This window comes from Pan troglodytes, chromosome 3 (genome assembly GCF_028858775.2).
Source record: "Pan troglodytes isolate AG18354 chromosome 3, NHGRI_mPanTro3-v2.0_pri, whole genome shotgun sequence".
NCBI classification, from domain to species: domain Eukaryota; kingdom Metazoa; phylum Chordata; class Mammalia; order Primates; family Hominidae; genus Pan; species Pan troglodytes.
In genome coordinates, this window is record NC_072401.2 from 74,041,009 (window position 1) to 74,052,886 (window position 11,878).

Consider the following 11,878-nt stretch of genomic DNA (forward strand, 5'->3'; position numbering starts at 1 on the left):
CTATTGTTTTCCTCTGCCTAGCATTCTTCCTTTTTTCTGGTAGAAGAATCCATCTTTTCTATGAAGAAGCCATTCCACGTGTAGAGGTGGAGCTGTTCCTCCTGCCCCTTGCTTATGCGTGAATCTGGCCTGGACTTAGCTAATCAGAGTCCTCCTTCCCCTAGTCACGGTGATTGGTTCAGGGCTGTGTATATGACCCAAGCAGGACTGTGCCTAACTTACCGTCTCCCAGCTTCAAACCCATCCTTCTTTTCCTTGCTTTGGGATCTTGGAACTGAGCCCTGTAAACATTTTTCCTGTGCTTGCTAGTGGAATGTTAAACTGCACCAATCGAGAACAATGGGGTGTCCCTGCAAGGCAAGAGCAGCAGAAGAATCTTCCTTTCCAGGTCCTGGTCCTACATTATTATTATATATATGTATATAATATGTTGCATATTAAATATATAACATTATTGTTCTTATTAATTCGGGTGGGAGCCCAGGGGCTGCACCAGGGAGCTCTAGTTGTATCCTCAGGCCATGTGCTCCCCATCTGCAACCACTTTTCAGCAGCCGTGCTCAGCCACACCCTTAGGCAGCAGTGGGCTGCTTCAACAGACAAGTTGCAGTCTGTCCACACCCTCCTTCAATTGCAAGCTGCTTCTATAGACTGGCTGTGGTCTGTGACCTATGGCAAATGGACTTACCACCAGCAGGCTTCTGGCTCCTGCATTAGCCACATCATTTTCAAAGGGGTCTCAGCCTCATCCTTCAACAGGAGAGGGCTCCTTTAGTCCTTGGTTCCTTTATTGTTAATTCATCCTGAGCCTACAATTAGTAGCTACTCTTTCGTACCTGCTATTTCTGGATTCAATAGCGTCCTTGTGTGTGTGTGGTGTTTTGGTCACTTATTTAAAAAAGTTGCAGGGGATGTTAACTTTTACTAAACCATCTTCTACTGTTCTGGTTAAAAATTGTTTTGTTAAATTTTTCCTGTTCAGATAACCAATGTGGTTTCTGTGTCTAGAATGGATCCTGACTGATATAAATGTCCTCTGAAATTTTATACGGGTTCTGTGAAAACAATGATGATCTTTATCTTCTTACTGGATTGAGAGCTGTAAGTATAAGGTAAACAGAAGCTGCTTGATGCCATTGTCCCCAGTGACAGAGAGGGAGGCTATTTTCAGTTAAAAAAAAGAAAAAGATGAGGTCATGCACAGAGAGAGAAATAGATGTGAGGTAAATGAGGATGGAGAGAATTCTGATGTCATCATTTGACCCCTTGGATCCAGCCATGCCTGAAGATAGCTCTCCAGTCATATAAACCAATAAATTCTTTTTCTTAAGTAAGTTTGGGTTGGATTTCTGCCTCTCAAAGTTGAAAGAATACTAATTATGATATAAAGTAGCCTTGCCACAAAGAAAATAACCACTCATTCACCTTTCATTTTCTGTTTTAAAAGTACCTTTAATTTTTAAAAGGATTGCTTTTTTAGCTTTATGCATAACCTACTGAAGGCTGTCTGTCAGCCCTCCTTCACTGAAGGGGTGTTGGGGCGGTGCATCGACGTGTCCATGACAGTGGTAACTTGCTTTGTCTAAGGAATCAGAGAGGGCCTCCCTAAGAAAGTGACCACCCAGCTGAGAACTGAAGGATGAGTTGTCAAACTCTAACAGAGTTAAAGAGTCAAAGAGGGGATTTATTAATCTGATCATCCAACCAACACTCATGTGCAAAGTATTATGGTGGATGCTAGGGATACAAAGCTGAATACGCTCCCCTATTTTAAGGAGGCTGTATTAACTATGTCTTGTATTTTCTGTAATCTGATGCTTGGACATCTGGGGCCTTGCTGACCCTGAAGCGATGTCCCCTCCCAGAGTTTGTTAATTTCTAGAGCTAGTAAATACCTCACCTGAAAGTATAACTTTCAGCTGCAAACCAACCAATCCAGATCCCATACCCCCTCTACCTTCTTTATCTCATATTCCTGGCCATCTGCCCCAATCACTCCAGAGCCAAGTGCTAGACAATTAGGCCAGTCTCTATGCTCCAGAGCCTGCTGAAATTATTCAAACTAGCCAATCCTAAACCTGGTTACCCTGTGTCATCTCTTCCTGCCTGTGGAAATCGTAATAAAAGCTCTTGCCCACAATTTCCCCCTATCTCTGCCTCCTGACCAACCCTGGTGCTTCCCTGTGTCTCCCCCGACTCCATTGTGAGACATGGTATGCCCCTTCCTCCCTTCTTCCTGGGATCTGTGAGTAAAACGAAGCCATCTTTTCACTGGCAATAGTCTCCCAATCTGTTGGCCTTATGGAACCTCAAATTTTCTATCAATACACTATATTTTAAGACAGACCATACTAAGGAAACTTCAAAACTTTTTCATAGTCTCAACTAATCAAAAGCTTCTTGAAAACAGACCACACATCTGCCTTATCCATTACTATATCCTCAACAGTAACTCATTTGTTATTATAATTGCCCTATATGGATTTTTGAGCACTGTTCATCTAGTATCACTTATATTCATTTTTTCTTTCTAATTTCCACTAACTCCACTCCACTTCAGGATTTTTTTTTTTCTAAGATGAAGTCTTGCTCTGTTGCCCAAGCTGGAATACAGTGGTACAATCTTGGCTCACCATGACCTCAAACTCGTGGGCTCAAGTGATCCTCCTGCCTCAGCCTTCTGAATAGTTAGGACTATAGAGGTGCATGCCACCATGCCCGGCTAATTAAAAAAAAAAATTATAGAGAAAGGGTCTCGCTATATTGCCCAGGCTCATCTTGAACTGCTGGCCTCAAGTGATCCTCCCACCTCAGCCTCCCAAAGCACTGGGATTACACATATGAGCCACCATGCCTGGCCTCTAGGCTTTCATGAAGCTTGTTTTTTTAGTTACTCCCTTTGCCTTTCCTTCATTAAGTTTGTGTCCATAGTCTGTTCAAATGACACCAGATCTACAAAGCCTCTCCTGACCCTCTCAACTCAGTGTACGTCCTCTGTTTCTTTAACTGATTAGTTTCATCTCCTTATTGTATACTCTGCCTCCTGTTCTAGTTATCTGCACCCTTGTCTTATTGCTGTACAGACTGTAATCTCTTTGAATAAAGGAATCATACTTTAGACATCACTGTATTCTTAGCTCCTAGCACAGTGCCTGACAGATAGTGTTTCATAACTGTTGAACGCATAAAGAAATAATGAATTGTAAACTTCTTTAGGGCAGGGACTGTATTTTACTTTTCTTTCTTTCTTTTTCTTTTTTTTTTTTTGCAGAGTCTCGCTCTGTTGCCCAGGCTGGAGTGCAGTGGCATCATCTTGGCTCCCTGAAACCTCCGCCTCTGGGGTTCAAGCGATTCTTGTGCCTCAGCCTCCTGAGTTGCTGGGATTACAGGCACGTGCCACCATGCTCAGCTAATTTTTTGTATTTTTAGTAGAGATGGGGTTTTGCCATGTTGTCTAGGCTAGTCTCGAACTCCTGGCCTCAAGTGATCTGGCCGCCTCAGCCTCCCAAAGTGCTGGGCTTATTACAGGCATGAACCACCATGCCCGACCTGTAGTTTACTTTTCTATCTAAATCCTCGGATACCTACCACACATCTTGCCTATGGATGATGAATAAATAGTGAATTGAATAAGCCTATAAAGGAGGCAGAGTAAGTAGTATTAATAACTTCATTTGAAATAAAGAAACTGAGGTTCAGAGAAGTTAGTGCTTTTCCCGAGGGCACCAAGTTAATATGAAATGGCATAGATGGGATTAGAACCCAAGTACTTTGCTACCTACTCCAGAGTATTTCCCACTCCCCATCATTACAAAAATAGCTAGCCTAGCTGAGTGATTCCTATGTGGTAGGAAGATAAAGATGTCATTGAGAAGTCTGTCACAGGGCAAGATCTTGCTCTTCATTATATATACATTTTTGAAATCCTCTCTATTTCCATAAGACTATCATGACCTTTATTGACAACAGATACTTGAATCTGTCTCCAGTATTGATTTAATAAAAGGTGAAGACAGAATATCATTGTTGTGTAAGATGAAACATTGGCAGGTGTGAGGAATTTAGCATTATTTTCTTGAGGATGTCACATTGTAAATTGATCTGAATCTGTTTGTTTTCCCAGAATTTTTACTGGCTGGGTTTATTCCACACATACCTTCCCCCAACTTTGGCAATATCTCACGAGCTATTGATAAATTGTTAAACTCTGATGCAAATTCAAGTGCCAGGATTAACCATAAGATGGTATATCTGTTTTGTTAGGGTCTAGTCAAGAAGGAGAAAACACAACAGTTATTTTGACTTAGAAAATTTCATATGAATAATTGTTGACTAGGTAAAAGACAAAAGAAGAACTCTGTATCATGGAAGTGGCAACAGCAGGAAGTGACTCTACCACCCCTAGGACTGAGGAAACAAAGAAAAGAGGTTGAAATGATGAAAACTTACAAATTTAGAGTAGGGACCCATGGAGTTGAAACTCGGGTCTCTGAGGAGGAGGTCTGTTCAGCTGAACTGGCGTTTCTGAGTTCAGAGGAGGGGGCCTGGGGACTGGGACCCTAATCTCTAAGGAGGGACCTTCGGCCAGTTAGTGCTGGACGTTTCTGATGAGAATGTGATGAAGGTGGGTTCTATAAATGCTGAAAAACTGTAAACTGAATTTAGCTGCTGCTACAGAAAGGCACAGCTCCTGCAGGGTGGAGAAGAATTGCTGCGATATTGCTTACTGGAGCAGGAAGATAGAGAGGAACAAGAAGCCCATAGGAAGCAGACAGCCCCTTCTTCCTCTTCCAGCCTTGCAAGTCTTCCATGGAGCCCCCACTGGCAAGGCTAAAGACAAGCCAGTTGACAAAGCTGAAATGTGGTTGGCAGAGCCCTAGCAACAGCATCACCAAGCCAGGTATAGGATATGTTTGAAGCCGAGAGACAATAGCTTAGCAATGACCACAGAAGGTTTTGCTCTGTCCTTTCCATGGGCTGGGGTTTCCGCAGCTTCCCTGACAGTATTACAGTGTTACAATAGCTAAGAGAGTAGATTCTGGAGTCAGTTTGACTGGATTTGAATCCTGGCTTTGCCCCTTTCAAGTTGAGTGAGCTTGGGCAAGTCACTGAACTTTCCTGTGCTACCTTGTCTTAGCTTCCTTAGTTATAAAATGTAGATAATAATATTACGTATCTTACAGTTTGTGGCAAGGACTACATAAGTTAACTCTTGTAAAGCATTTAAAGTAGTGCTTACTGTAGAAAATGCTCAGTAGATAGTAGCAGTTATAACTTGACCAGAGGTGCCCATACAAGATGCCTGATTGCCTGGGTCCTGCCCAGGTCCCCTTCATAGCTGGACACCCAGAGCCATGTGCTACTAGCTCAACTTCCAGGGCTGCCAGCTCCTTTCCAAAGTCTTTCTTCCTTCCCATCTGTGAAATCTCTTCCCTCCTCCAGAATCAGAGTGGGTAGCAACGCCTCGCTTTCAAAGGGGAGGGAGCACCTGGCCCTCAGCATTGAATTTAAGAGCAACCCAAAGATTCCACACTCTAAGTTAATTGCCTAGATATTCTAGATATCCTAGAAGAATATACACATCCATGACCTCTCCTCACTTGAGGACCTCCTCTCCTAGGTCCAAAAATATCTGCTGAGAGCTGAAGTGTTTGAAAGTGGAGGAAAGAAATGAAGATCAATGATGAGTATTACAGTTCCCTTGACCTCTTCCTTGCCAACCTCTGTGTGTCCCTTCTCCTCCTTGCCAGGACTCAGGAGATCTCAGAAAAGAATGCTCACCCACCACAATTGCCAATTGAGTTTGTGAAAGGATTTTTTTTTTGAGAGAGAGTCTCACTCTGTCACCCAGGCTGGAGTGCAGTGGTGTGATCTTGGCTCACTGTAACCTCTGCCTCCTGGATTCAAGTGATTCTCTTGCCTAAGCCACCCAAGTAGCTTGGATTACAGGTGCCCACCACCACACCCAGCTAATTTTAGTATTTTTAGTTGAGACGGGGTTTCACCATGTTGGCCAGGCTGGTCTTGAACTCCTGACCTCAAGTGATCCACCTGCCTTGGCCTCCCAAAGTGCTGGGATTATAGTCATGAGCCACTGTGGCCAGCCAGAGATATTTTAAATTTGAGTTTTATTCCTCCAAAACTCACTCATTGCTATGAAGCTTTTGTGATAGGAGTAGGGTAAAGGGTTCTTGCCATTGTTTTATTGGGGAGTGCAACCCCAGGGTAGCAAGAGTGAGGGGCCATACAGAGAGAGTTGTAGAACGTTACTGTACTGGAAAAAGCTTCAAAAGAAAATGCAGCTGATATTTTGGTTACAAGGATGTCTCCCGACAGGCTATATGAAACCATTATGCCTTGAAGCTGTCCATGGAAAAGTCATGGGAAAGAAATGAAATGAAAGAAACTTATATGTTGGTTCCTTCCTGTCTTATGTCTCTCAGTGGTCAAAGTTTGCCCAATTTTTGTCGTGTTATTTGACTGCTTGGGACAGCTGATGGGAAATCCACATCCCGTGCTGCACAGCACAGGGCCTCAGAGAGTCTGTAAGCTGGATTTGATGTGGGAGCAGTTATGGCTGCTCCCATGTGGGGCCCAAGGGAGGCCATGCAGCCTCTGGCCGCCCCCCATAGAATGAACAGATATCCTGCAGTGTTGGGCAGAGAGGCAATGGTGGCAGTGGCCAGGGCTTTCTACTGAGCAAGTGGCAGGGGGCAGATGGCAAGAGCTAATCTGAGGATGTGCATAAATTGAGTCTGATATTATAGACAGTAATAGATAAGGAGTAAATCAGAGATTGGAAGTGTGATGAAAGTAATTAGGGAAATGGAAAGTTCCAGAAGGATATATCTGGAATATGGATTTATAGAGCATGGGCAATAGAAGACTCTGTTGACACATGGAACCAGAATGTGGCGGAGGCAGCTCTGCCCCAGGAAGCAGGGGACTTGGTCCCAGTTGCCCACCTTCCCTTAGCTGTGGGATGTCTTGGATTTGTCTCTTCATCTCTCTGAGCCGGTTTCCTTATTTAAGAAATGGAAGCGAATCAATGCTAACTTTTTTCAGCTCTGAGATACATGTTTCAGAGAGACAATTTTGCAGGAGTAATTTACATGTAGTCTTTTCAAATTTTGCTATATAAAAATGAGAAATTATAGCCAAGAGCATCCCTACACAGAAACTTATTTTTAACTTAAAATATGCATCAGTGGGTCCCAAGATAAGCTTTTGCTCTGGGCAGCCAACCAATCTGAATTCTAGGCCTGCCTCTGTTAGCAGCCAGCCATATGATCACATGTAAATGAGCTAACATCTATCTCTAGACTTTAGCAAAGCACAGGCTCTGGACTCCAATCACCTTGGCTACAGTCCAAGTGTAAGCACTGACCAGCTATGTGACCTTGAGTACGTTACTTGACCTGTCTGATCTTCTTTTTAATATCTTAATATGGGGTAATAACAGTACCTATTTAGAGGGGCTGCTGTGAGTAAATGCATATGAAATATCCCACATAAATATACATTCAAATATCCATTAGCATTTCCTTTACTGTGAAAAGAGGTAGGTAGGCCCATGGATCCCTAAGCCCCATTTCAGCTGTAACTTTCCATGATTCCATACTCTGATTCATTACTTATTACAGATGCTTAAAGATCACTTATTATGTGTGTAGTGCTGTACTACCTTGCCCTCAAGAAGCACACAACCTGGTTGAAACAGTCACATGTGATGAGAAACCATACGGAGTAATCTACACTATTTTGATAAGGGATGATATCTTAAAAGCATAATAGATCTTATTTAGAGTTTTCACACGGATAACTTATCAAGCACAGTATTCTGGGAAAAGGCACTTTGTCAGTGTTGGAGGATATGCTTATGACAGGTCCTCACAGTTCTTTAAAAAATATTTCATAGATGTGCATTAGTATATGTTCAACTGATAACTAATGGAGTATTGTTGGAAGCGCTGTGCAAATAAGGGCTTCATTGTAAAGTCTGAAGCATGGTAAATTATATATCATTCCTTAGTCTAAATGCTCTTTATAATGATATCATATTTCTAATGGAAAAAATTAACATTAAAATTAATATTAGACTAGTGACTTGAGTTGAATTGAACTGGCAATGCTTTTTGTTGTCATAAAGGTGACCATGCGTAGCTCTTTGGACTCAGTACAAAAATATCCCACCCAAGAAATAAAGGACTGGCCAGATGTGGTGGCTCATGCCTGCAATCCCAGCACTTTGGGAGGCCAAGGTAGGCAGATCATTTTAGGTCAGGAGTTTGAGACCAGCCTGACCAACCTGGTGAAACCCCATCTCTGCTAAAAATACAAAAATTAGCCAGGCGTGGTGGTGCATGCCTGTAATCCCAGCTACTCGGGAGGCTGAGGCAGGAGAATCGCTCGAACCCGGGAGGCAGAGGTTGCAGTGAGCCAAGACCACGCCATTGCACTCCAGCCTGGGCAACAGAGCAAGAATCTGTCTCAAAAAAAAAAAAAAAAAAAAGAAAGAAAGAAAAGAAATAAAGAACAGTATCTTATTCAGCAATAGCAAAGTCTCTCCAACTATTTAAGGAGCAACTCTAAATATAGGACCCCAAAACCTATTCAATTTTAAGTATGAAGATAGAGAAAAAAGTCAGGAAAAGTATATTATTTCAAAAGCATATTTGGATTAGAAAAAATGTCATTAGGTATTAATGAATAATGCTAGGTAAAAATGGAAAAATCTGCAGTATTATTAGGCATTTAATAAAACATTAAGAAACGTAATTTAAGAAGGTTTAAGCCAGGACACCCAGAAAAGTTTATTTTAGGGTACTAAGGAAGATGCTATCATAGACTACAATGCGTTGTGGTGGTAAGATGCTGAACTTTGATTTAGAACATATTGGTTCAAGTCTTTATTCTGCCACTTGCTGTTTTAGATTACTTTGGCCAAAGGTCCTACTCTCCCCATGAAATTGAGGGAATTAAAAATATCTCGTTTATTTTATTTATTTATTTTTGAGACAGGGTCTCTCTGTGTTGCTCAGACTGGAGTGCAGTGGCACCATCACTGCTCACTGCCGCCTCAACCTCTTCAGGCTCAGGTGATCCTCTCACTTCAGCCTCCCTATTAGTTGGGAGTACAGGTGCATGCCACCACACCCGGCTGATTTTATATTTTTTGTAGAGACAGAGTTTTGCTATGTTGCCCAGGCTGGTCTCAAACTCCTGGGCTCAAGCAATCCACCCACCTCGGCCTCCCAAAGCGCTGGGATTACAGGCATGAGCCATCGCGCTCAGCCTTCAAGTTCGTTATTAGTGTTACTTGTTCATCATGCTCAGTCTTCAAGTTCATTATTAGTGTTATTTGTAAAATTGTTACCACGGTTTTACATGCACATAATTTAAAGAGATAAATAGTTTTACAAAGCTTCTTTGAAAAACATTAGCCCTTCCTCTGACAGTTTCCCATCCTTGGAAGAAACCACTTCCAACTCTGAGTTATTTCTTTTAATATTTGCCTCTATATCACTTAAGTTAATGCTTAAAGTGTCAGTTTTTTTACTGTGGTAAAATATACATAAGATTTACCATTTTAAGTGTATAACTCGATGGAATTAAGCACATTCACATTGTCATGCAACCATCACCACTATCCATCTCAAATGTTTTCATCATCCCAAACTGAAACCCTGTACCCACGAAACAATATCTCCTCACTAACCCCTGCTCCCAGCCCCTAGCAGCCACTGTTATACTTTCTGTCTCTATGTATTTAACTACTCCAGGTACCTCATATAAGTGGAATCATACATTAGTCTCTTTGTGACTGGCTTATTTCACTTGGTGTAATGTCTTCGAAGTTTATCCATGTGGTAGCCTGTGTGAGGATTTCCTTTTTAAGGCTGAATAAATTCCATTATATGTATATGTCACATTTTGTTTATCCATCTCTGAGTGGAAATTTGGGTTACTTCTACATTTTGACTATTGTGAATAAAGCTACTATGAACACGAGTGTACAAATATCTATTTGAGTCTCTGCTTTCAATTCTTTGGAGAATATACCCAAAAGTGGAATTGCCAGATCATATAGTAATTATGTTTAATTTATTGAGGAACTGCCATACTATTTTCCACAGTGGTTGCACCGTTTTACATTCCTACCCACAGTGCACAAGGGTTCCAGCTTCCCCACAATCTTTCCAACACTTGTTACTTTCCGTTTTTTTTTTTTAAAGGAATGCTTTATGGATTTGTGTGTCATCCTTGGAACAGGCTATGCTAATCTTCTCTATATCATTCAAATTTAATATATATGCTGCCAAAGCAGAACTCTATGTATTTTTGGTTTCTACTTTTGGAAGACTTTCTTAACTTTATCTTCCAGCTCTTCTATTGAGTTTTTATTTATACTATTATACATGCGATTTCCAAGAACTTTTGATTTCCAGAATATTTCTTTTTTAAAGAGAACATCTTATTATTGTCTTATGAATAAAATAACTTTTCCTACTTGTCTGAATACATTAATTATAGTCGTTTAAGGACTTATTCTTCCTACAGAGGTCTCTATTTCTTTAATTTGCTTTTCCCCTTTATTCCTTTGTTTTAGTTTCTTTCATGCCATAGCTTTCCCTCAGATATCTGATCTTTGGCCACTTGCTCATATTTAAGAGCTCTAAGCTTGTTGACTGTGGGATTCCTGGAGGGTGATTTGCCAGCGCCATTTTGTGGGTATCCTTAATATATATTAATTAGGAGTACTCATGTTTCCTAGAGAAGTATTTTTACATTTCCTACTTAAAATGCACAGCGCTGGCTCTCTTCATTCTGGAGCTGAAGAAGAGAGACTGGAAGGGGAGGGGTGTCTTCTCAACATTCGGCATGTCAATGTTCTGTTAATATGACTGGGTTCAGCATAATACTCCCTCAACTGTGCCTAATAACTCCTACTCCAGAAACTCTTTTTTCTATCTAAAGTGAGTAAACCTCCAGTGTTTGGATGGGGTGTTAGAGAGGCATTTGATTTGCTACACTGAGTGACAATGAGTGATCAGAAGTTCTAATCGCTTCTTAAACTAACCAATCCAATCCTTCAATGGCCCTAGTTTTGTCCCTACTTTCAGAGGTATCTGGCGCTGCCTATTCCGGAGACGTCCTGGATTCTGTAGTGAAACTGGGTTGCTTTTTAGCTTTCTCCTGCAGGTTTAGGATTGAGGTCTAAATCAGCTGTCTGAGTAAGTTTCCTCTCATCCACTGTTTTCCAGCTTACAGTTTTGTTGCGATGTTTCCTCTCCCATACTTATCTTATGTGTTTTACAACCACCTTTTTTTACTATCATTTTTGTGGAATTTGGAGGTAGTGAAAGTACGTATGTATGTGTTCAATTTTCTCCTTTTCTCCAGAATACTATATATTTTCTAGTTCTAATAATCTGTTAGTCTAAGATGTATATGATAAATTGTAAACAAACAAACAAAAAACAACCGACCAAACAAACAAAACCCTAATCTTAATTATCTAAGGCTATGTTATACAAGATACAGATTTTCCTGATTCCTGGGGCCTGTCTTATCATACTAGCTGTTCACTTGCTTAGTTATATCACTATCATAGTAGATGGTGGCAGAAAGTGTGGTAACATTCCTAACAATTTGTTTTACGACTTATCCTTTCTGGTAAAAAGGATGCTAAAGGAAAATGTCAATGATCTTGGCTACAAGTGAGGGTTTGCTGTTTTAAGTTATTTATGGTCCCTTAGCCCTAAGATAGTTTCAAATATTTTAATGTTTTAAAATCACATTTTTTTCAACAAATAATAAGAAAGGAACATATCACTTCAAAATGCTGTATTTTGTTCAAAATACTTTCATGCTAGTC

The 11,878-nt window shown here is 40.9% G+C and overlaps 1 pseudogene; it reads right to left on the minus strand.

The window, feature by feature from the left end:
- Window positions 1-10,230: 10,230 nt before the first annotated feature.
- Window positions 10,231-10,329, minus strand: LOC112209074 (U6 spliceosomal RNA; annotated as a pseudogene).
- Window positions 10,330-11,878: the final 1,549 nt, after the last annotated feature.